Source organism: Triticum aestivum, chromosome 6B (assembly GCF_018294505.1).
Source record: "Triticum aestivum cultivar Chinese Spring chromosome 6B, IWGSC CS RefSeq v2.1, whole genome shotgun sequence".
NCBI lineage: Eukaryota > Viridiplantae > Streptophyta > Magnoliopsida > Poales > Poaceae > Triticum > Triticum aestivum.
The window spans coordinates 318,234,444-318,259,624 of NC_057810.1; positions in this window are offsets into that span (position 1 = coordinate 318,234,444).

Here is a 25,181-nt window from a genome sequence, read left to right on the forward strand (position 1 = left end):
TATGATTATCTCTTACTAGCCATCAGGAACACACGTATTGTCTCCTTCCATCCATACGTCCGTCTCGATATCTCTCGGGGCATCTTTTATCGCGCACACACCTTGTCACTCGATCTCCCACCCATGTAGTCCCATCACGATCTCCAGGGGATCTCTCTATGACAAACATACATTCTCTCCTCCCCATGTCTGCATTTTCTCCGTACGTCTCTCTCGACCTCTCTCCCTTGTTTGTCAGACCCCTCTTGGCCATGTGCTAGGGGTCTTCCTCTCTCGGTTCCAAACAACCACACACTATCTCCTCGCCTTGCCTCCATTGTCGAAGATACATGTGTGATATGTTTGCACAAGACACACACGCCTTTTCTCCACTTTTATCGTGTGTTGTCCATGTCTCTTTCACACACGCACACACACTTTTTTCACTCTCTCTCTCTCTCTCTCGTTAGGGACTCTGTCACGTCCATAAGCATATGGATGTTTTGAAAAGTCAAACCTCAGAAATGTTTGACCAGGTATATATGGAGAAAAACATTTACATCTGGAATGATCATTACATTCATCACAACCTGTACTTACTTCATACTATCATTTATCTTTGGTATTGCAGATATAAGTAATTTCTTTATAAACTTGGTCAAAGTTTCAAAAGTTTGACTTAAAAAAATGTTGTAACTACATTATCGAACGGAGGGAGTAGCTCTTTCTCTCTCTCTCTCTCTCTGCTATCTCTCACGGGCCTCCCCTCTCACTCTAACTCTCTATACTGACGGATTATACGCTCACTGTGTCAGCGTATAGCTCCTTATATTGTTTAGTTGACCGGTCAACCAATCCACATGCTGCGTTGTCAGCTCGTGTTCTGTATCTTGGTGTGCTGCCACATGTGGCAGTGGGTGAAAATAAGTAAACTAGAGGCCCATCTGACACGCGGTGAAGTAAACAAACTTGAAACCACTCGGGGTAGCACCCTGCACGCTAGTAAATTAAGGGCGCATTGAGTACAAACTTCTTGCACGCGAAGGACGCACTCGCGCACAATTCACCACTGCGCGGCGACATGCACAGAAGGACGCACTCGCGCACACCCAGCACACAACACACACCAACACACGTGTACACCGGCATTGCCGCCGGTTGAGATGGACGGCGAGGCAGCCAACAAGCAGAGGCCGCTCGAGCCAAAACTGCATCCGGCGAGCCTGGACTTCATCAGCAGCCTCCCCGATGACATGCTGGTCGTCATCATCGGCCTCCTCCCCACCAAATTTGCCGTGCGGACCGCCCTGCTCTCCCGGCGGTGGCGCCCCCTTTGGCGCTGCGTCCCCCTCAACCTCACCCTCGACAGCTGCCTCTGCGACGAGGATTGCAAACGCATGGCCGCAGTCTCCAAGATCCTTTCATCGTACCCTGGGCCAGCCAGACGCCTTGACATCCGCATGTTCAGTACCAACTGCAAGGTCCAACCCAAGTTTGATGAGTGGTTCTTATCCCCCGCCCTAGATCAGCTCGAGGAGCTCAACTTTGAAGCTGGACGTTGTCGCTCTCTGCCACCGTCCGTGCTCCGCCTCACGCCAACGGTGCACCTCACCAGCTTCAGCTCCTACTATCTTCCCCAGATTAATACCGCGCCCGCCCTTCTTCTCCCTCAACTCAAGCAGCTCGACCTCTTCGACATTGTCATCTCGAAGAAGGCTATGGAGCACCTGCTCCGCAGCTGTACTGCGCTCGAGTATCTTCGTCTTGAGCAGATCCACGGGTTCATTAGCCTCCACATCGCCTCGACGAATCTCCGATGGATTTATGTGTCTTGTTGGCCCCGCAACAAGACATAAATTGGGAAGAGATCACTCCAGTTGTTCCACATTATGGTCATTGAGAATGTGCCTTTCCTTGAGAGATTGCTTGTATCGGATCTAGAAGGTCCAACAAAAATCAGTGTCATTGACGCGCCGAAATTGATAGCGTTGGTGTACTCGTCTGCCAAATTCTCTGAACTCTTTATTGGATCCGTAATCGTTCAGGTACAGCACTCATCTTCTTCTCCGTCTTCTTGAAATTCACATTTTTAAATTTCTTCTTGATGTATTTACGACTGTCTTCCAGAAAATGATTCCCACAAGCTTGACCCAGTCCATGCGCACAGTGAAGATCTTAGCACTAAAATCTATCGGCCCCAATCTCGATCAAGTTTTTGGATTCCTTACATGCTTTCCATGCACGGAGAAGCTACTCATCGAGGTGAAACTTCTTTCCTATTAGTAAACAGTAATCACAATGTAGCTCAATTTTTTCGTAATTTTCCCAAATTACGATGACAAGTGTAGTGTTCAAAACTACATCTATGCACTACACCGAAAGAAATGTTTTTAGTATTTTTTTCTCACGTGATCACCTGCATAATTTTTATGATGTACTACTATAGTAGCCTAGGCTAGTCATAGTGGAAAGTAACTTAGACTACTCCAGTAACTCTATGGTTACCCTAAGGGCAAGTACTACCTCCGTCCTGGTTTACTCTTCCAATTTTGTAGTATCAAAATTTGACCATAGATTTAACTGACAAAATGTTAATGCATGTCACTAAGAACTATATCGTTGGATTCGTATTTGAACATAATTTCAAATGCTGTAATTTTTAGTGACATGCATTGGCATTTTCTTAGGTAAATCTATGGTCAAAATTTTATACTAAATACGACATAGTATTCCCTCCATCCCTAAATTCTTGTCTTACATTTGATTAGATACGGATGTATCTAACACTAAAATGTAACTAGATACATCCATATTTAGACAAATTTAAGAGAAGAATTTTGGGATGGAGGGAGTACAAAAGTGGGCTATGTAGGCCAAAACACATGCCAAATTCACTTGTGATGCATTTGGCATCGATGCCCCTCCATTGCTCACCTGGTGCCCCAATCTGGATCACCTACTTTGCTCCATTGCCAAATTAACTCACGCAATGAAGAAACACTGCGTGGGAGAGAGAGAGGACCGAGGCAATAAAAAAACACTTGTTTGGGAGAGTGAGAGGCTGGTGTAGTTGGTTTGATTGATTTGTTTATACATGTGGGTCTGTGTGCACAGCGGTGCCAACTCTCTCACATCACGAGAGCAGTGCCAAAATCTTTTGATTTGACATCAATGCGTATTATGTGGCATACTTTTGCGAAATATGGCATCGGCCACATAGTGGAAGGCAACAAATGCCCAAGCTCTTCACGTGCTCCTAGTTAAATGAGAGGAAACAGAGAGAGAGAGAGAGAGTGAAAAATATCACTAGCCAGCCAACCCTATTGTATGAGCGAATGATATTGGTACCTCTTGATGACACGGCAATCTTATGCTGCCAGCTGCTCTAATATGTTCTCTTCTTTTGCAGATAAAAAAAGACCCGAAAGTGAAAAATGTGCTGCACTATAACAATCTCATCGAATGCCTTGATCTCCATCTTACAGAAATTGATTTGATTGACTACCGAGGCAGCACATCTGAGATTAAATTGGCCAGGTTCTTTGTTCTGGAGGCAAGTGTGCTCAAGGTAATGAGGTTTGGCGTTCTCTAGCGCAACAATGAATGGCGTGCTGATCACCGCAAGCGTCTAAGCCTAAATGATAAAGTCTCCGCAGAAGCTGAATTTGTTTTTGAAAAATCAAGTGGCCAGAGACTTGAAAACTTATTTTCCCATTAGTGACTCGTTAGGGCGGTGGATTTTAGTTTGTACGATAACGCTGTATCCACCTAAAGTAACAAAAGTTCTTACATAAACTTCCTAGTAATTCCCTCTTCCTAGGTGCAGCATTACTCCTAACATTCGTAATATCAGTTTGAAACTTGTAATATTGCCGTGTCCTATTCCTGTGTTTTCAAAATCCTGCGAATCAAATAGGTCCTGAGTTGGTGATGATGTTGTGCCTCACATCTTTCACCAATAGCCATCAGATCTAGATCTGACGCGTACAAACCAAGCTTCTCCATTTTTGCAAAAAGATGCCCGCACTTGTTCCCTATTTACAAACAACTCCTTGTCTCTCACAATCAGCCTTATCTCCTCCCCACCACATCTAGAAGGCCGTGGAAAAATCTGGCGCGATGGCCGCTGCCGGAGCCGTCCACCCCCAATCTTGGTGTTCCGTGCAATGCACGGGCATCTACGCACAGGAAATTATGTCGAACAGGGCTAGTTATAAGCAGGCTAGCTCTACAACCATGATGATAATGACTGCAGACGGTGAGGCTGACTATGGTATGTCGAACACGGCGCCTATACTCAGGTGTCATCTCCAGCGCAGGGTCTTGTCACTTCACTGTGAGGAGCAACACGTAATAATTTGACCAACGGGTAGTACAGTGCTAGTACTCCTAGGAGTACTACATTGGTAGTACTACTACTAGTACTAGTAGCACCACCATCTGGATTTAGGAGTACTACCACATCCATCTGGATTTTAGTATTTGACTAGCAATATCTAGTAATGCATGTCACAAAAAATGTACTACTCCCTCTGTAAATAAATACATGGTGTTTTATTCCTATTGGCGAGAGAACTTAATGTTTTTTTGCTAACTAGAGTCTTAATAGGATTACATGCAATGAACTAAACACTGCATATCATTTGGTAGTCTCAAGTCATTGAAAGCATGCACGGCCCACATCTCTCATTGGTTGATATGTCACGAAATAAGAAACAAGGAGGGAGTTAATGCACCGTGCCTAAGTGTTTGGGATTATTTGGTTTTCATAATGTGACTTACACAACATTTTTGTTTACATGCATTAACATTTTATTAGTTAAATCAAAGGTCAAAACTTGGCGCAAAAAGCAAAGGGGACCAATAAACCAGTAAACATCAAACTTCTCTCCTTTGGCCCCAACTAGAGGTCCGGTGAGATGACTATACTGCACCGGCACGGAGGGGGGCGCAGCTTCATTGACTTACGACAACTGCCTTTGGGTGAATGACACGTGGGCCCAGGGGGTGGCTGGCCCACCTATCATACAGCCAAAGGCAGGTGCGGTAGAGGGCCGAGGAGTAGTAAGAAATCCTACGCACCTATGCACGCTAACCAAGGGCAAGAGTGATCACTTGAATCGCAAGATCAATTGACTACTACCTCCGTCCTGGTTTATTAGTCTCCTTTGTAATTTGTGCTAAATTTTGACCAAAGATTTAACTAACAAACTGTTGATGCATGTCAAAAAAAATTATATTTTTGGATTCGTATTTGAACATAGTTTTCAGTGATATAATTTTTAGTAACATGCGTAAACATTTTGTTAGTTACATCTACGGTCAAAATTTGACACGGATTACAATGGGGACCAATAAACCAGGACGGAGGTAGTAGAAGCTAAGCTAGACCCATGGAGGCGGTGAGCGCGAGCATCAGCCGGCTGTGCCAGATGGTCCATGACGCCGGCCTGCGGCCCGGCAACGAGGAACGTCTCCAGGTAGTATTGCTTGAGGCCGCCAGGGCGAGGGGCCGCTTGGACGACAGCTTCGTCTCCTTGTTCGACGAGGTCCTCGTCGGTTTACTTGACAAGTTCACCGTCATCAAGAAGATCGTGGATGACTTTGACGTAAGCCTCCAGCCGACGCGCGCAGGCTCTGCGATGCTCGCCACCCTCAACAGGCACTATGATGACAACCTGTTTGACGCACTGATGGCCCTGCGACTACCCGTCGTCGCGCCAGAGAATGTCCACCTCGAGGTCGTGCTCACCGTGCAGCGCCTGGCGCAGCAAGACACCATCGACATAATCACCCATGTCTACGCGCATGCAAGAAGAGGACGATAGGACGCTGGCCTTCTTGGACCGCAGGGCAACCTTGGACAGCACTGTTCATAAGCACGTTGAGCTCGCCGCCAACGCCGCTGCTCCTCACACGTCGGTTGGTGACTCGGCGTACTAGGGCGTGAGGATGTCGTTGATGGATCCGTATGTAGTTTTATCTTTCCGTCAAATCCATGTAGTAGTATATGATACTATAGTAATTATCTTACCTTTCGCATCAACTTCATAATTTTCATACGTACTCCATGCATGAACGGCGCCAGAACCAAACTTCTCATTACTCTAGGCAAAATTGTTATTTTCTATCTATCGATCGCGCCATGGAGCAGAACCAAATTTTACAAGTTACAAGTTCAAAAGGAAAAGGCTGTCGTGTTTGCGTCGCACCCCCACACGTTTGGTCCGGCACGCCGCTCAAGCGGGAATGCGTGCGGTGTTGCATTTTCACTTACAAGTGGGACCGTAGTTGAGGAAACCGACTATCGGCAAACCCCCACCCCGCCCGCCGCGCGATCGCTGAGAAAATAGGAGGGAGAAGAGATGGCTATAGCATGGACTCCAAGAAACTTGGTGTCGGATGGGACTCGTGTGGGTGGCGTGTGCCGTAATGCTAGTCGTGAATGCTAGTTATGGCCCATGCCACCCCACTATATCGAGCCTATATCGAGGTACGTAGAACAAATTTCCTGCAGTCCGTGCTCAGCACTCCTCTATCTCTCTTCTCAGCCAGCTAGCGGACGCATGGAGCCCATCGTCTGTTTGCTCACATGCGGTCCCACATGTCAGTGAAAATGCAAGCGGACCCACTGAACCTGCACATCTTTCACCTCGACGTGCTGGTGATGAAAAACAAATCCAAGAAAGGTCTTCGGTGGCCGCTTTTGGAGTTACTCAAGAGTAGTAAGATTCTATTTACAGTTTAACCCAAGATGCACATCTCGTGCCTTCAACTACCACTATATTTTCTTTCATGACACGACTTGGATGCTGGATGTCCCACGTGTCGGCAAAAGGAGGAAGAACCCGACCAAATCTTCAGTTGTGCTCTCGGATTAGACTAGTTGTGCTAACTTAAAAATTTTATTGTGTACTCCCTCCGTTCCAAAATACTTGACTTCCATTTGTCCAAAAATGGATGTACCTATATACTAAAACATGTCTAGATACATATATATTTTGACAAATAGAAGGCATGTATTGTGCAATGGAGGGAGTAGAATGGATGCAAGTTTTTGTATTGGGAAGAAGAGTACATCCATATATTGATAGAGCGCAATTTAGTAGATGTTCTATCACTTTTAGCTAGCACAGAGGCTATAGATGAGATTAGTGCACTTGTTGATACTTCTACTTGGTATGCGTGTTGCTGCTTAGACGCAGAGAAAAACGGACCGGAGGGAGTAATAGAATAGAGTCTAGACATGAGACTAGATGTGAGGAAGCAACATATACTTCTTTACACTCGAAGAAGAAAGAAGAACGCAAGATCGGGCCTCCACAGATCAACAATGAATGCATCGAGAAGGCACTAATCCAACTTACAGGAGTAGTAAAATGTATTCTTGTGGTTCTTGTTTTCTTTGGTCTTGCTTTTCTAGTCAAAATTATCGTTGGAGTTCGTGCAAAACGAAGGTCCGTTTGGGGTCGTGCGTTGCAGTTGGCCTTACAAGTGGGACCGCAGTTAAGGAAACCGACTATCGGCAAACCCCCACCTCGCCTGCCGCGTGATGGCTGAGTTAGAGAAATGGTGAGGTTGAAGAGATTGCTCTAGCACGGACTCCAAGAAATATGGTGTCACATGGAAGTCGTGCTGGTGGCATGTGCTGTACTCCTAGACGTGAATGCTTGTTCTGGCCCATGCCACCCTACTACTCCTACTACTTATATAGTACTACTAGTATCGAGGATTCGAGGTGCTGGTTACGTAGTACAGTATGGCTACAGTAAAAACACCAGCACGACGCGCGAAGCATGTGAAGCTAGTACAAATAGTGTACTACTATTGTCGATTGTCCTCATCCGATAACCTGTTGCAATGCACGTACAATTATGTATTCGGAAAATATTTTTTTGCCTCGTCGCACCACTCACTCACAGAAGCAACTCGCCATTCGTTAATTTAGTAAGTTTATCACAGGAATATCATTTTATTACATACAACAGGTCATCAACCCACATCGACAACAAGGATACATTATAAATACTAAAATTTTCACCACACAACAAATAACAAGCAATGAAATGAACTTCAGCTCAACCATTCCTCGGCGTTGGAAACGCTTGCTTTGAACCACAAGTGATTCTCTGGGACGGGCCATCCATTGTCGATCTGGAGACCAATGCAGGACTGATCATCCAGGCTGAAGCGGCCTACTATATCAGTACCAGGGTAGGGAACCACCCAAATGTCCCAGGTATAGACACAGTTGCTTCTCATAAATGGTAGTAACGTTGTGTCAACAGCAGTTGGATCGCCTTTCACCATCATTGGATAGTTTTGTCCAAGGAAGAGCGTGTTTTCTCCAAGACTATCAATTCTGTACCAGGGAGAAGGAGTTGGCGCTAGAACACTAGTATCCATCCCGAATACCATGCAACGGGTGTTGGAATAGGTCCGGAGAGTGCGACCATGGGAGACTACACCCGCTTCCTTAGCAGTCACATCATCAGTGGGCTGTATACACACGAGAAGAGGTGATCCATCGGAATTAGTTGCCAGGAGCCAAATAGTATATGGGCACTGCTCGTCCTCATGCTCGTGATCATCACCATCATCATCTCCCCCTTGGTTATAAAAATCTTCAAGTATAGGTGGTGGAATGTTCACAGGACCTTGGAAACAAAAGAATAAGGTTAATTAGCAAGGCTGGCCATAGTGGGTGTAACATAAGTAGTATCATGCACTTGGGACCCGCAAACATGCTTATGTGGCAGGCAATTAAGGAAGAGAGAGATGGTTATAGTAACATAGGTAGATACCGTAACATAATAAATGTGATGCTACTATGTGTCATGCATGGCAATAAATGAGACCACCTATGATACTAATCTAAGATACTTTGCACTAAAGGGAAACTTGCTAACTCGCATGCATGTGGATGAAACAATTATAATTATGGTGGAAGACAAACGTACCGAAACAACGAGGATGCCATGCAAAAACAGTGCCACGAGTGGTGGCAGCAAACACAAGGCCCTCGTGTTGAATTGCATCACAGTACTCATCCGTGTACAGAAACTGATTTTTGAGCAATATCCATCCAGTCCAATCACTGAGGACAGCAACAAGCTTGTCGAAGATAGCAACAACTTCATAGTTGTTGTAATTCCAAGAGCGGTTGGGGACTCGAGAAATTTCTATCTTCCATAGAAGACAGTCACCATGATTGTATTTGAACGTGCGTACAATATTGGTGTGCTCAACCTCTAGGTAGTATGCTGAGATTTTTGGAAGTGGAACCCGGTCACGAGTGTACACATTCACAAGTTCCCACTCGCAGTTGGACCCAATGTAAACAACCCAATCTCCATTTGCGTCTGCCCAAGCCTTGCCCTCAAGCGATGGCATCTTAACATCATACGTATCATTATCAAGCGGCATCAACTTGCATAGGGCGAGGCCTCCGTCGTGACGGCGCCAGTCATCAGGGTCACGACGAAGAAGATAGGGGAGATCAAACCGCTCCTTGACTCTTGGGTTCCTTGTAATGATGTTATTAGTTGAGTCGAGAATGGGCTTGAACGAACCTGCCATGCTAGCCGAGGTGATGACGTTGCACCGATCAATGAGTTCCTCCACCACGTCATCTTTCAGATCGGGGCAAGAATAATGGGGTCGTTTCCGTCCTGTTCCCGCCATGGAGAAGACGATCGAACAATGGCAGAAGAAAGGGCGAAGGGCTGAAGGAAAATGGAGGAGGGAGAGGAAGAGCATGCGACAACAGTTCCAAATCGAGAGGGAAAGGCGAAGAGTCGATGGACGGTTGCCAGTTTGCCACGGTTCATGAAGGGGCGCCCTGGCCTACACATCGGTTCGGAAATACTCCTACTACTCGTCGTCGTCTCACTGATATGTGGAACGGGACCACATGTCAATGAAACATGGTGTGTAATTTCTCGTGCAAAATGCGATCTGGCCATGTTGGCCCGAGGTGTCGCATTAGTTATCGACCTTTATTTTCTTAATGGCGTGTCGTTTAGTTTTGAAGCACGACTAACTGGTACTGTACAGACAGAAAATATAAACTACTCTACCACTACTCCACCTCCAGTACTAGTAGTATAAAGAAGATATATAGGCTGGACTTCAGCGCTTTCTTGCCAAGGGCTGCCCACTTGCTTCTCACACTACCACCCTCTCTCTAGATCTAAAAAAGACGGCCCCTCTCTCCCTCCTCACCGGTGGTCACAGATCCGTCGGGGAACAAAAGGATGTGCAGCGTTGACACACTCGTCATCGGCGAGCGAGGTCACGCACTGATGACAAGGCCGTCCTCTCAGACCTAGCGCCCGCGCGGGATCGCTGTCATAGTGTGTACGGAGGACGACGACCACAAGCGAAGCCACTTCCCGCCGACCCTCAGGTATGCTACCTCTTTTCGAACCATACCCTTGTTCTATTGCCCCATCTGGCACGTCGTTGAATGTGGATCTTTTTCCACTCCACCATCTTCCCAATTTGCTATCCTCTACTCTGCCGGCCACGCAGACGAAAACCATAATTTGCACTATTAAAGGAAACCCTACTTCATGCTGACTAATGCATGTCTGGGTTGAATAAGGAAAGGAAGGGAGATTGTATTGTCCAAGAGAGTAGGTATCGAACCCGCATCTAGGTTGAAAAGGGGAAAATCAGTAGCTAAGGAACGAGTCTCATGTCTCTTGGTTGAAGAAGGGTAGAAAGGCATGACAACGCAATAGAGAATGACCAGGTCAATCGGTTTGTTGTCCTCACATAGGAAAAAGGTGGCTAAAGAGAATAAAAATGGGACGTAATCCACATATGCTGCATGGATATTTGTTGCTCTGGGCAACCATACCTCCCTCACCACTCTGCGTCCGTGGAGGTACATCGTACTAGTGCGCCCACTGTTCGAATGGGCCTCCCATGCTCTTATTGCCACTTTTTTTGCTGTTAGTATAGCGCCAGCAGTCAAGTCAAGCAATGCTACTGCTAAAGTGATGCCACATTTAACTAATGCTGCTCTCAGCCTAATGCCATAGATAAATTTAAGCAGTGCCATTTAATGTCACTAGATCATTTTAGGGTTAGTTGTTGATTGTGGATGTATTAAAGATTTTTCAGCTAAGGCATTCTAATGTTGTTGCACAACCAGTATACCAATGATGAAACTTGTTAATACCTTTAGATTTTTGCACTGTTAATGCTTATAGATTACATACCTCACTTTCATGAGATAAGTTAATTTTTTTGTACAGTGTCACCAAAATGCCAAGGCGCTGATGTCATTTTATTTTGGTTAAACTGCACAGACAATTATAAAGACAAGAGGAAAGGTCAAGAGTGGGCACCTCCTCCTCCGGCTGTTCTCTTGATTCGTTCGATCAAGTTTCTATGTTTGATCGATTATCAAGATTGGATAGCAATTTTTAAGGTCCCCCGAGTTCGAAATGATATTTACCTTGGAGGTACATGGTTTGCAATTTTTTTATACTGTCATTAGTTAATAATGCTAGTTACCTTCAGACTTCTGTATTTGGTTTAATGCTCATGCACAGTGGCGTGGATTTGTCACAGCAGATGTCCTTAGTGTGAGGACTTAGTCGCGAGGCCAACGCATCTATGTGGTAGCTTGAGAGGGGTTGAGCGGAATCGAGAGATGTAACATAAGACAAGGGTTTAGACAGCTTCGGGCCCTAGGAAACATCATCTGGTAAAAACCCTACATGCTGTTTGAGGCTAGATCTCATTATCATCACAAGGGAGTCACCGTAAACCGGCTCTCCTCTAGTTGTGTCTAGCCCTAGAGATTGTTTCTTGCTTGTCCCCCTTTGGGGAGCCCTGCCCCTCCTTATATAAGTTGAAGGGGCGGGTTACATGTAGAGTCCTATTAGGATTAGGACTAGTCTATCTCTAATACAAACTGGATACAAGTCCAGGTCTCAACTCCTTGTAAGACAAATATTCCTTATACCTTTCCTCTTAAACCGGCCCACCATAGCGTGATCCGGCCTTCCATAAACCGCCCGTTGGGCCACCGGGTCTTGTCGCTCCTCTGACCTGCCTGCCGGATTACCAATGAATCTTAAACCGCCAGGTCCAAGTGGGTCGCCGGTGAATCACCAAACTCTAGCCGGGTCATACATCCGGCGGTTTATACCGCGGGGTATATCTCTGACATTAGCCCCCAGTTTAATTTGGATTCATCCATGTTAAACTGATCTGCAACAAGAACAAATTTGTCGGGTTGTGCTCCAGTTTAAATATCCTTGTAAGCCGGCACTTGATCATCCTTAAATCCTTATCATTTCTTCCTTCCAAGTTAATAACCATCTTCGTAATCAATTTGCTTGCAGAAGATATTTGTAAATAAAGAATCCATTTGAATCGGCCTTCAATGCTCTGACTTGACAAAAATATTAGTCTCTGAAATATTCAACTGATATCCAGCCGGCTTGAAGATGTAAAACTTGTCGGTTTATGATTACCACCATTGTCTGGGTATAAAAACTGATAATTCTGGATCATGATTGTTGCCAACACCGGTTCATGATTGTTGCCAATGCTGGTTCATGATTATTGATGACGCCGGGTTGCAGACACAGGGTCATAATGATTGGTGACGCCGGGTCAATCCAGTTTGCTCAAAACAAAGAATTTGAAAATAGTTCTTCGATAATAATATAATACCTGTAGCCCCCAAGTCTTGAGCAGAACAAAGTGATGGCTTAAGACTTTCTTCAATATAAATACTGCCTCTTAAGAAGAAATCCATTTTGTTCATCCCAGTCACTTAGTAAAAACTGAATACTTCATATTATGTAGCCCCCAAGTGCCGGGTTGTCATGCTTGCAGCAACCTGGGACTTTGTAATTGTCTTATACTCATTAAAACTTTAACCAGTGTAGCCCCCAAGGGCCGGGTCATTATGCAATAATGAGCAGGGACTTTGTAGGTATAATCATGTAGATTTGAGCAATGATGTGTAGCCCCCAAGGGACGGCTCAGTAAGATAATATTGAGCTGGGACTTGATATATACTTCAATAAAAATAACACCATATGATGTAACCCCCATCATGGGACTTGAATCCACGTCCGCAAGATTAAGAGCCTTGTGCTTTACCAACTGAGCAGTGGACCCCTTAATATAACGAATAAAAAGCTTTGTACCTTGAATTGTTGACATGAGCAATTGGTAGCCCTCAAGGGCCGGCTCACTATAATGTGATGAGTCGGGTCTTCAATAAGAGGAGCAAAAAAATGTCTTTGCATTAGCCCCTAAGTGTCATGGTGCATGCTTGCAGCGACATGAGACTTGCATATTTGATGTAATCTCAACTTAAAATAATGTAGCCCCCAAGTGCCGGGTTGTAAGCCTGCAACAACTCGGGACTATTCCTTTAATTGTAGAATAAAAATCATATCCATTGATAATATGATATCCATTGCGCTAATGCGACTTTGAAAACCTTAAAATACTGGTTATTGATAACCATAATAGAATCCAGCCATGTTGGCTATTTGAATAATATACCCAATAATTTATAAGCGCATAATTCCAATGGCGCAATCCAAATATATGCTGGCGACTTATAATCCAAAGCCAGGCCGGGTCAATAAACACCGGATTATAAGTGATTATGTACTGACAACTTGTAGTTGAAAGTCAAGCCAGGTTAATGAACACCGGGTTAATTTGATAACTGATAGTCATGTTGGGTCAATAGACAAAGGCAAATAAAACCGTGTAGTCGAGGCTTTTTGAGGGCTGCCAGGCCCAAATTCAAGGCTTTTTGTGGGCTGCCAGGCCACTGAGTTGAACCATTTAACAAAGCCTTTTAAGATGGACCTCCAACTAACCAATCACCATTTTAACTTTGACAAGTGCAGGGTCTCAAGGAGAGTAACTGTCAAACGTTCGGAGGGCCGTGCTAGGATGACCAGGATAGGCGTGTCTTACTTGATGAAGGCAGGTTAACCCGGGGTTTTAGGTAAATGTACTAGGCTTCCAAGCCGTGGGTCGATACCCAGCTACAAGGGTCCATTCAGACTTCTTGGTATTGGACCAAGGAGCCCCCAAGTAACGTGATGAGATGTGCTCATTAGGTGCCTATGTTTGAGTTGTGCATAGCATCAAAACTCTCTTTGGCCCTTTGGGTGTGAAGCTCCCAAGTTTTGTGATGAGCTGTGCTCATTGGGTGCCTATGTTTGAGTTGTGCATAGCATCGAAACTCTCTTTGGCCCTTTGGGTGTGAAGCTCCCAAGCTATGTTGTGGCGTGATAGCCGGTTTAACAGGCAGTACTCCGCTTTGCCAGCTGAAGCCCCCATGTAACTAATAATATGATAAGTCAATAAGGCGGAATACCCATGTTTGAACCATGCATCATGGCAACAGGTCCTCTTCGGCAACCTTTAACTTTTTGCAAGAGATAAATTCTTCTTGAACCGGGATTTTGAACCGGATACTGAGAGCTTCAAAGCTTTGTGGGAAACATCTTTCCCTTGAACCGGATTTTAAACCGGAATCTTCATTTTCAGCCGAAAGTTTTCTGACGGCCTTTAAACTCAAACTTGAGAGAAATTAATTCCTTTTTCAACCGGACTTTTTGAAACCGGATTTGAGCGCTTCAGAGATTTGTGGGAGAATATATTTTCCTTGAACCGGATTGTAAACCGGATATTTGATAGCATCAGCGAGACTGATTTCCCTTGAGCCGGATTTTAAACCGGAATCCTTTCTGATGACCCGGAGCTTCTTCATTGAGCCAGGATTTTGTAACTGTTATATACTTTCTAAGCCGGAAATTTTCTGACAGCCTTTAAATTTTCAGTAATATAACAGTAGCCTCCAGGACCGGGTTATCTTTCGCTCCATCGTCCCGGGGTTCTTAAATTTGCTGAAACTGGCAAGATTTGCTAAGTTATGTCATCGTAGCCCCCGAGTCTCAAAGGTGACTCGAGGAGTTGGCTTGAGACTCTTCATATTTGGCCATGATGTAAACCGGCATAACTTGTATATCATTGGTTTTGATAGCACGATGTGAATCCACAGAAGGTTGAAGTGACTGTGGCGGGTTATAAATGATCCTGTATGAGCCGTGTCAGCAACTCGGCCAATGGTTCCTCTCAATTGGCAATTTGAAGTTAACCAAACTGTAGTGGCGGCAACTTGTGTGCCTGCCTATTGAGCCAACCAGTGCAGACGGCGGTTGATAGTATATGATAATTTGCCTCCATTTTGTTGAAAGAAAACCCGGGCTACCCAAGCTGTGACTTGCTCATACTCAATAAACTGCTCATGCAGACAGGTGCGGCCCGGTATGTTGATGTAGACCAGGCTGCGAGAGGCGGACGGAAAAGATGACCACAATATTAGAGGCGGCTCAAACAGATGAACCGGCCGCGGTGTTGTAAACCGGCGCGGACGGGCGAGTTAACTATGTCGTTTTGATGTAGTGAACAATTGTCCTGCCTCAAAAATATCACAAGCCAGAGTAATTGTTCCTTGCTAAAAATAATATGCGCTAATAAAATAAACCTTAGATGGGTATCACCTGATATGCTAGGCCGGAAATTATCCACCGCGGAGTTGATAACCACCATGGTGACGCTGAAATCAATCACGGCGGAGTAGACAGATGAGTCGGCCGAGGCGTTGTAAGCCGGTGCGATCGAGAGAGACGGCCATGGCATTGTAAGCCGGTGCAGGAGTCCGTTGAGTAACGACAACCACTGATGCGTCAGGCCAGTAGTTATCCACCGCGGAGTTGATGATCACTGCGGTGAAGCTGAAATTAATTACGGGCGAACCGGCCGTGGCGTCGTAAGCCGGTGCGGTTGGGCGAGTCAATCGCAGGAGCAGTAAGCCACTCGAACGCCGAGTTGGCCACGGGGGTGGACGGGTAAGTCGCCCGTCACATTGTAAGCCGGCGCAGACGTGTGAGCCGGCCGCGAGGGTGGACGGGCAAGTCATCCGTGGCGTTGCAAGGCGGCGCGGATGGGCGAGTCGGCTGGCGTGTTGATGTAGACCGGACCGCAGGGGCGGCGGCTTACACGCGTGTCCATGAAATCACGTGACACAGACGAACGCCAATAAAAATGATGCTGGTGCATGCTCCATATCCGCGGTATGCCAGCACTTTTGTAATGAATAGTTTACCACTCTGCAAATGTCATAGTACTTGTAGTACGGTACCAGGTCTCCACATTGGGTAGTAGTCCACCATTAATTAATCAAACCAGCCTTGATGTGATTGATCTAGTAGTACACTTTGCTTCTTGCTTTGACTGACTTTGACTGCCATTGTTCAGTTGCAATTTAATAGTAGTACTTGCCCACTGGGACTCCTGCCCAGGGCCAGGGATCAACCATGAGGGTAGGGTGCAGGCCGCCGGCAACGGCAGCCAGGTAACAGCCACTTGCTCCTTGTCCCCCCAACCTCGTCTCCCTGACTCTAGTATATATGCGAGAAATGTCCAACCAGTTCAAATTCAGAGATAGGATGCGAAAATATCCTTGTTGTCCGACTCTAAAATCTAAACTGTGTTATCCAACAAAAAAGTATAACAGCCGCGGCAGAAGTGATCTGTGGTGAGCTTGGCGGAGGCGGCGTAAGGCGGCTCAACAGAGCCCCGGCGAGTCCATGGCAGAGGGACACCGACGAGGGCATCTCAGGGAGGTGGAAGTCAGGCCACTCGGCCAATGCCCAAGGGCGACTCAGCGCAGCCCCTAACAAAGGATTGAAGCGATGCGACGAGTCTCAACCGCGGCCGCTCAGCATGTGGCGGTGGCGGCTGAAACAAAATTGCAGGGCGACCACGGCGACTTAGTGCGGCTGCACAGTCATAGCAAAATCCGACTTTGTGTGATCTAATCCTCTCCAGGTCGTGGTCACATCCGCAGTAGTAGCAGAGTCTCGACGCGACGGCGGCTCGGAAGTGGCTCAGAGGTGCGCCCACGACCACAACAGCAGAGGCAATAGGCGCTCAAAGCGAGGGCGTGGGCCTAAACGGCGGCTTAGTGGAACCGGCTTGAGGCGGGCCAAACCACAGTCATGCGGAGCAATGGCAGAAATGGCTCGAAGGCCCGCCGGCGGTTCACCAGCGAAGGATGGTCAGCACCGGCGACTCAACAAAGGACCACAACGGATGAGTACTTCCGAGTCGTGAGTTGTTCCACTGCAACTGCTGGTCCACATGCATGAAGTTTTAGCCTTGGTCTGTTGAGAAGTTGGTAGCGAGCTTAATGAACCACGCCATGCAATAGTGTTGGAATTTGAAGCGTGGCCGCTTTCGATGTTACCCTGGGAACTTGGGAACTTGCTCTTCCTTGTAGCAAACAGAGATTAAAAAACTGATTTGAAGATGTCCGAACATGAGTAGTCTTCGGACTTGCTTTGATTAAACCGCAGATTACGTGTACGCCGGCTGTTTGCCTCTGGTTGTTGCGACCAAAGAAAAACTGGGCACGGACACGGCCTCGCGCAAAGATAGAAATTTTGTTAGTCTCACGCGGCTTGCCGCAAGGGCTGTAGCAGGAAATCCAATCGGTGTCGACAACTTGTGGCGGCTCAATCGTCCATCAACGCAACCCCAATCCTCTTGATCCTTCTCGATCTTTATCCAATCTTGTACATGCCATCTCAAGGCTAATCACGATCTTCTTGAGCAGTTCTTTTTTTTCACCGGATTAATCGCGAATTTCTCAATCCCTATGAGAGATCCCTTCAAGAACTCAACACCACCGTGCGTGAGCCCCACGGTGGGCGCCAACTGTCGTGGATTTGTCACAACAGATGTCCTTAGTGTGAGGACTTAGTCGCGAGGCCAACGCATCTATGTGGTAGCTTGAGAGGGGTTGAGCGGAATCGAGAGACGTAACATAAGACAAGGGTTTAGACAGCTTCGGGCCCCGGGAAACATCATCTGGTAAAAACCCTACATGCTGTTTGAGGCTAGATCTCATTATCATCACGAGGGAGTCGCCGTAAACCGGCTCTCCTCTAGTTGTGTCTAGCCCTAGAGATTGTTTCTTGCTTGTCCCCCTTTGGGGAGCCCTGCCCCTCCTTATATAAGTTGAAGGGGCGGGTTACATGTAGAGTCCTATTAGGATTAGGACTAGTCTATCTCTAATACAAACCGGATACAAGTCCAGGTCTCAACTCCTTGTAAGAAAAATATTCCTTATACCTTTCCTCTTAAACCGGCCCACCATAGCGTGGTCCGGCCTTCCATAAACCGCCCGTTGGGCCACCGGGTCTTGTCGCTCCTCTGACCTGCCTGCCGGATTACCAATGAATCTTAAACCGCCAGGTCCAAGTGGGTCGCCGGTGAATCGCCAAACTCTAGCCGGGTCATACATCCGGCGGTTTATACCGCGGGGTATATCCCTGACACACAGCTAGTATACCAATGCTGAAACTTGTTACCTTTACATTTTGTATTGTTAATTCTTATAGAAACCTTTCAGTGCTAGAGTTTATTGAAATATGTTCAGTAAAACCATTGTACTGTACCCTGTAATAAACTAACTACTCTACTGTTGCACTAGCCACTGGATTAGTGTATATCTGTAGTATTCGAATGGTGTTGCATTAGCGTATGGACATAAATAAAGTGTGGCAAGCTTTCCCAGATATGTGCTCAAGAAAACTACTACCTGTTTTTCTAAGTACTAGACGTTTGGGTACTTTAAATTGAACCGCGAAAACGTCTTGTATTAAGGAACAGAGGGTGTAAAGTTCACTCAAATTATCCCGGTAAAGCTAGTCACACCTTTGTTAAAATTAATGTTCATTATGTTATCGGAGGGGGTCTGTATGTTTGTCTCTAATGCCTGTCTACTACATACCCGACATCATGATGTAATGTTAAGTCATTTCCTTTTGTACAGTGTCACTAAATTGTCAAGGCGGTAATGGCATTTTATTTTAGTAGAACTGCACAAAATTTGCTTAAAAGAAGAGGAAAGGTCAGGAATGGCTCAGTTTTTCAGAAAAAACTATGTATGCCTTCCTGACATCAGCCGCTGTTGCTTTATTTATTCCTTCAAACAGGTGGTTAGAAACAGTCTTGCTACCTTTTCCCATTAAGAAATTGGAATGCTTATATTTGTGAGTCTATGCTTCAACTAGTTCCACTTTTATGGTAATCACACTTTCAATATCTATGCAAACAGGGATGCTCGATTTTAGTGGAGCTGCACAAAAAGTCCAACTGGTTAAACATTAGGAGCATGTTTTTTTCCAAACCTTTATATCCAATTGGTGGCACTATGAGCTGTTTAGTACGAAGGTACATGGTTTGCTACTATCTTGCTACTCTTTTTGTACTGTCATTAGATAGTAATACTAGTGGTTTGCATGTGAATTTATTGGTAGGGTGGACCTACATTGGAGGTGCAGGACAGGATTCAATGATTGGATGCTCAATTTCGGTTGTATCGATTTCACCTCTTCCATCACTGCGAACATGGTGTGGTATATATTTACTAGCTGCTTGATATTTGTGCAGACAAAGATGTTTGCCCGTTGCTATTTGGCAAACAAACAAAGTGTCCGCAATTTTGGTTGAACTGCACAAGAGAATAGTATAGTCACTGCATGCAGTGGCATTTGAAAATAGACACAAAGATTGGGTAGTCACTTCATGGACAGCAGAAAAGTAGTACTGTACTATTTACTGGCCAACACTAGGTGCTTCATTGCTTTGGTCTGATTATACAATGGGCATCATTTTCCCTAAGTTAAAGTTTGAATTCCGAAAATAGTTTCATGGTGTGATCGAGAGAAGACCAAATCATATTGCAGTGGATGTTCCTCCATCATGTGTGGTTCATTCTCATGGTTCCAGCTGTTGGTGAAACCACTTACGTTTGCAAGAGGAATTGTAGACTTCACAAAAAAAATTGTCTTTCAGTCTGTACTGAATGTTGGCCAAGAGAAGCATCCATGTTAGTAGGAAGAACAGATGTTTTTTCTAGATCTTTGCTTTTGGAGCTACATATTTGTATATGATCTGTGAATCATTGAGATGCATTAACATGTTGATCTTATGTATGGGAATCGTACTAGTTAGTTTTAGTTGCGACGCAAGATCCAAAGTGGTTGATCTTTGCTTTTGGAGCTACATATTTGTATATGATCTGTGAATCACTAAGATGCATTAACAGTTACTTATTTATGTTCGCTCAGTGTTTACAAGTTTCTGATCGATCACTAGCTAGCCTACAGATGCGCTCCTGGCAGTTTTATTTGCGAATAAGATGCGAAGTGGCAGTTTTTTGAATAAAAATGCCTACCTCTGAAGAAACTGAGAAGCTACACTATCAATCCTACACGGATAAAAATGCCTACCTCTGAAGAAACTGACAAGCTACACTATCGATCCTACACGGATAAATAGTGGATCACGCACGTACTACCTCCTTTCCGGTTTGCAGGGCTCAATTCAAGAAACGACCTACTCGATCCTACACGAATAAATAGCGGATCATGCACGTACTAGTACCTCCTTTCCGGTTTGCAGGGCTTAATTCAAACCTCTCACCAACCAAGGTACTCCCTCCGTCTGGGTTTATTAGTCCCGTGAGCAAAGCAGCAAGACCAAGGCATCGCAATAATTAACGGCATGAAGAAGTTTAAGCCTAATTAATTCTAACGATTTAAGTGGCTGCATGCATGCCCTCGGCTGCGACTCATTGCATGCTGCTTCGCGTACTGCCTGCGAGCGATTCTGAGTGCCTGCATGCAGCCGGCCATAATTAAGGCAGCTACTGATGCGAAAAAAGATACGCTTTAATTGTTGCGGGCTTTTTAAATCCGTGAAATAATTATTGACAAGGAGGGAGATGATTCGAGTGCACTCCTTTGACCGCCATGCCAGCGTGTGACCCAGACGGGACGGGACGGCACAGTCATAATTTCAGTTTCCCTAGTTTTCCACGGCAAGCTGGCGCGCTAAGCCATTATGCATTGAATTCCAATGACCGTCGCGCTACCTTCCCCCTATAAGTACTGTTTCCCGGCCTTCTCCAGTGCCACCATGACCCAACTCGCCATATCCTCATAAGCCCCCACCGGCCCGACGTCGCTCGCCACGTCCACCATGCCCCCACCCGTTCGCGGTAGGCGACGCCGGAGGCGGTCACCGCCGGAACTAGTGTTCGGTTTTTCACCAGAAGGCAGACGGAGGGAGGAGGCATTCTATCTGTCTTTAGATGGCAATGCGCAGATCGAGGAGTTGTTGGAGCACGACTGCATGGCGGAGGAGCAGGAGTTGTTGGAGCGCGACCGCCTAGCGGAGGAGCAGCGTATCACTGATTTGTGCCGCCAGCGGGACATGGAGCAGCAGCGCACCGACGCTCTGAGTCGCGAGCAGAGCGCCCGCAACTGGGGCGACTACGTGGAGGCCGGCGCCCGGCAAATAGCCCTGGAGGCTGTCGGGCACGCACGCGTTCGCGACGCCAATTTTTACTACCAGCTCATCAAGTGGGTTTCCCGCTTGGAAGCCGAAGCTTCGGTGCACCACGCCGGCATGGAAAGGGCCAACGCGCACGAGCAACGTGCCCTATCGCACCTCTGGCAAGTCTGAGGCAAGGCGTAGGACGTCGGTGCCGGCATTTAGCATGTACCACCAGCATCGTCTAGTTAGCTAAGTGTAAGTTAGTACTTGTCTAGTGGGAGTAGATAGTTAACTTGGCTATGATAGTTGTCAACGTGGAAGTTCAGCACTCTATATGTGGATCAGACATGTTACTTTGCTCTGAATGTTGAACTTTCCGTTTGAACGTCTGGAGTGGGCTGTTATTTTTTTTAAATGGGTTGTATTTGTCCTCCATGGGTTTAGAGGCTGACTTGTGGGCCTAGCAAGTTGACTCGTACACAATCAAGAGATAATTGTACATGGAGAGGATGACAGCAGGGACCTGCCAAGGTCATGGCACTACGCAAGCAAGTGCCTCCTTATTTCAAGCCAATAAAAAAATGGCTCCTCCTAGTGGATTTCTGACATCTGGGTCCCATGCCATTGTCAACGTAGTCAATAAACGAGAGAATTGCACAACGAGCAGCTGACACCAGGGACCCAGTAGCTCGCCCAGTTATTTTTGTTTTGGGTTAATTTGATAAATGCCTCCGAGAAATGCCACTGCAATTTCCAAACTTTGAAAAATGCCATTTCTAGTGGCATTTTTTGAAGTCTGGAGTGGCGTTTTTCAAAGTTTGCAAACTGCAGTGGCGTTTTTCAAAGTTTTCAAAAATTGCAGTGGCATTTTTATGAATCGCCATAATTGGAGTGGCATTTATCTAATTTGTTTTTGAGACGGAAGTAGGGTGTCAACTGGGCTGTGCGGGACACTCTGGCCTGTCTAGACAACCTTTTCTTTTATGTTTACCACAGACCAGCCCAGTAATTTCTTTTCTTTTTGAAAATGGCTAGCCCAGTTTTTTTGTGATTTGTCAAGTAAGTCACTTTATCAGGCCTGTTGGGCTAGACGAGAAGAGCTTCATTCGGCTGGCCGAGAAAATGGCCTATCAGTAATGAGAAATGGATTGTACATTTTTAAAACACATCAAACCGGCAATTAGTTTCAAATATCTTTTTTCATTTCGAGATTTTAAATTGCATTGATTTTTATGCATGGACAATTTATTGGATTTTATATTGATATACATTTATTTTTAAAATCAGTCTGAATGTGACTCGAAATTTCGGGATTAAAAACAGTTCAGACCGCACCGACATATGCAAAATTTCGTATAATTTTTTAACCGTGGCCACAATATGGGCTGTAATGCTAACAAAAAGAATATGGGCTCCAAAAACCCCGTAAGAATTAGCAAATGGGCTGTAAACTATTTGAAATAATGGCAGATGGGTTGTATGTTGTTTTCCACAGATTTGAGGCTTTCCAAAGATGGCCTGTTTACTGTTGGATGTCCATCCAACGGCCGTCGTGCTTCTTCAATCTCTGCTCTTCCTGCTCTAGCCGCTCAAACAAGCACCGGCGGGACTGCCTGCTCCCTCCTCCCCGCAGCCGGCTGTGCTACCGCGCAGGCCTCACCGCCCCACCGTACTCCCATCGCTGGCCTAGCCAGACTCACCCTCAATCCCGCACATGTTGTTATTCTCCAGCGACGGTAGACGGACCAGTAAACCCTCATACTCCTCCGCGTGGGAAACAACTACCGAGTATTCCCTGGCTCTGTGCCGTTCCCTTCCTAGGCCTCGCTGTCGTCCACTGCCCTGGTGCTCTCAGCGCGGCCTGGTCAACATGGTCAATGAACGACATCCATCGGAAGTGGACTGTACGTGGAGAGGCTGACAGCTGGGTCCACGGCCGCACGCAAGGAAATGCCTCCTTATTACGCACAAAATAATGATTCCTCCACCTAACATCTGGGACCCACCGAAAGGGCCTTTGTATTTCACAAAAAAAAGTTAACGCCGCTGACAGCTCGGACCCATCAGCTATATCTTCGCACGCAAGGAAGTGCCTCCTTATTATGCCCAAAAAAAGAATACTCCCCATGCTAGCTAGGACCCAGTATAGTGGGCCTACTAAGTTGACAGGGACGAAGGGCTTTGTCAACTTAGTCAATTTGCACGATTCTAGCTCGACTGGCCGTAAGATGTCCATCCAATGGTCGTAGTGCTTCTTCAACCTCTGGTCTTCTTGCTCCAGCCGCCCAAAGCAGCGCCGGTCATGTCGCCTGCTCCTGCCTCCCGTGGCCGGCTGTGCTGTCGCGGAGGCCTCACCGCCCCCATACTACTCCCACCGCTGGCCAGGCCATCCCTCCACCCCACTCACCCACACCCCCTGTTATTCTACGGAGACGGCAGCGCAGCCGAACCAGTGAACCCTCGTACTCCTCTCCGCGTGGGCATCCACTACCGCATCTTCCCCGGCTCCGCGTCGTCCCCTTCCTAGGCCTTGACGTCGTCCACCGTCGTGGTGCTCTCGGCATGGCGTGGTCAATGTCGTCAATGACCGAATTCCATCGGAAGAATACTGTACGTGGAGAGGCTGACAGCTGGGTCCACGGCAGCCGCAAGGAAGTGCCTCCTTATTACGCGGAAAATAATTATTCCTCCACCTGACAGCAGGGACCCACCGGACGGGCCACCAGTATTTCGCGAAACAAACGTTTGCCCCTAACTGCTGGGACCCACCCGACAGGCCACCGTATTTCGTGAAAAAAATGTTCCCCCTGCTATCAGCTCGGACCCACCGGAAGTGCCTCCTTATTACGCACAAAAAAATGAATACCCCCCTGCTAGCTGGGACCCACCTTGGTGGGAGGCTGACTTGTGGGCCAACTAATTTGACGGGGACGGAGGGCTTTGTCAACTTAGTCAATATAAACGATTCTAGCTCCAATGACCGTACGATGTCCATCCAACGGTCGTAGTGCTTCTTCAACCTTTGGTCTTCTTGCTCCAACCGCCCAAAGCAGCGTCGGTCGTGCCGCTTGCTCCTGCCTCCCGTGGCCAGATGTGCTGCCGCGGAGGCCTCACCGCCCCCTACTATTCCCACCGTTGGCCAGGCCCTGCGGCGACTGCAGCCTCACACCGCAGCCGAACCAGTGAACCATCATACTCCTCTCGACGCGGGCTTCCACTGCCGCATCTTCCCCGGTTCCCCATCGTCCCCTTCCTAGGACTCGCCGTCGTCCACCGCCCTGGTGCTCTCGGCGCGGCATGGTCAACGTGGTCAAGGAACGACTTCCATCGGACGTGGACTATATGTGGAGAGGCTGACAGCTGGGTCCATGGCCGCAGCAAGGAAGTGCCTCCTTATTACGCGGAAAATAATTACTCCTCCACCTGACAGCGGGGACCCACCGGACGAGCCACTGTATTTTGCGAAAAACCATTTCCCCCCTGACTGCTGGGACCCACCAGCTACACCTTCGCACGCAAGGAAGTGCATCCGGGCAAAAAAACCAAAACAATTCGCCCCCCTGACTGCTGGGACCCACCAGCTACATCTTTGCAGGCAAGGAAGTGCCTGATAGTCAGGACCCACCTAGTCGAAGCGTACGTAGCGTTGTCATTCTGGTCGCAAACGTGTACTTACATACTGGTCGTCATAGAGGCGCGCACGTGTCATAGTAGAGGCGTGCACGTAGCATGTACACGTACGTACAGCGGCGACGGTGCAAGAAAGAAAATACGGCCACGTACGTACATAC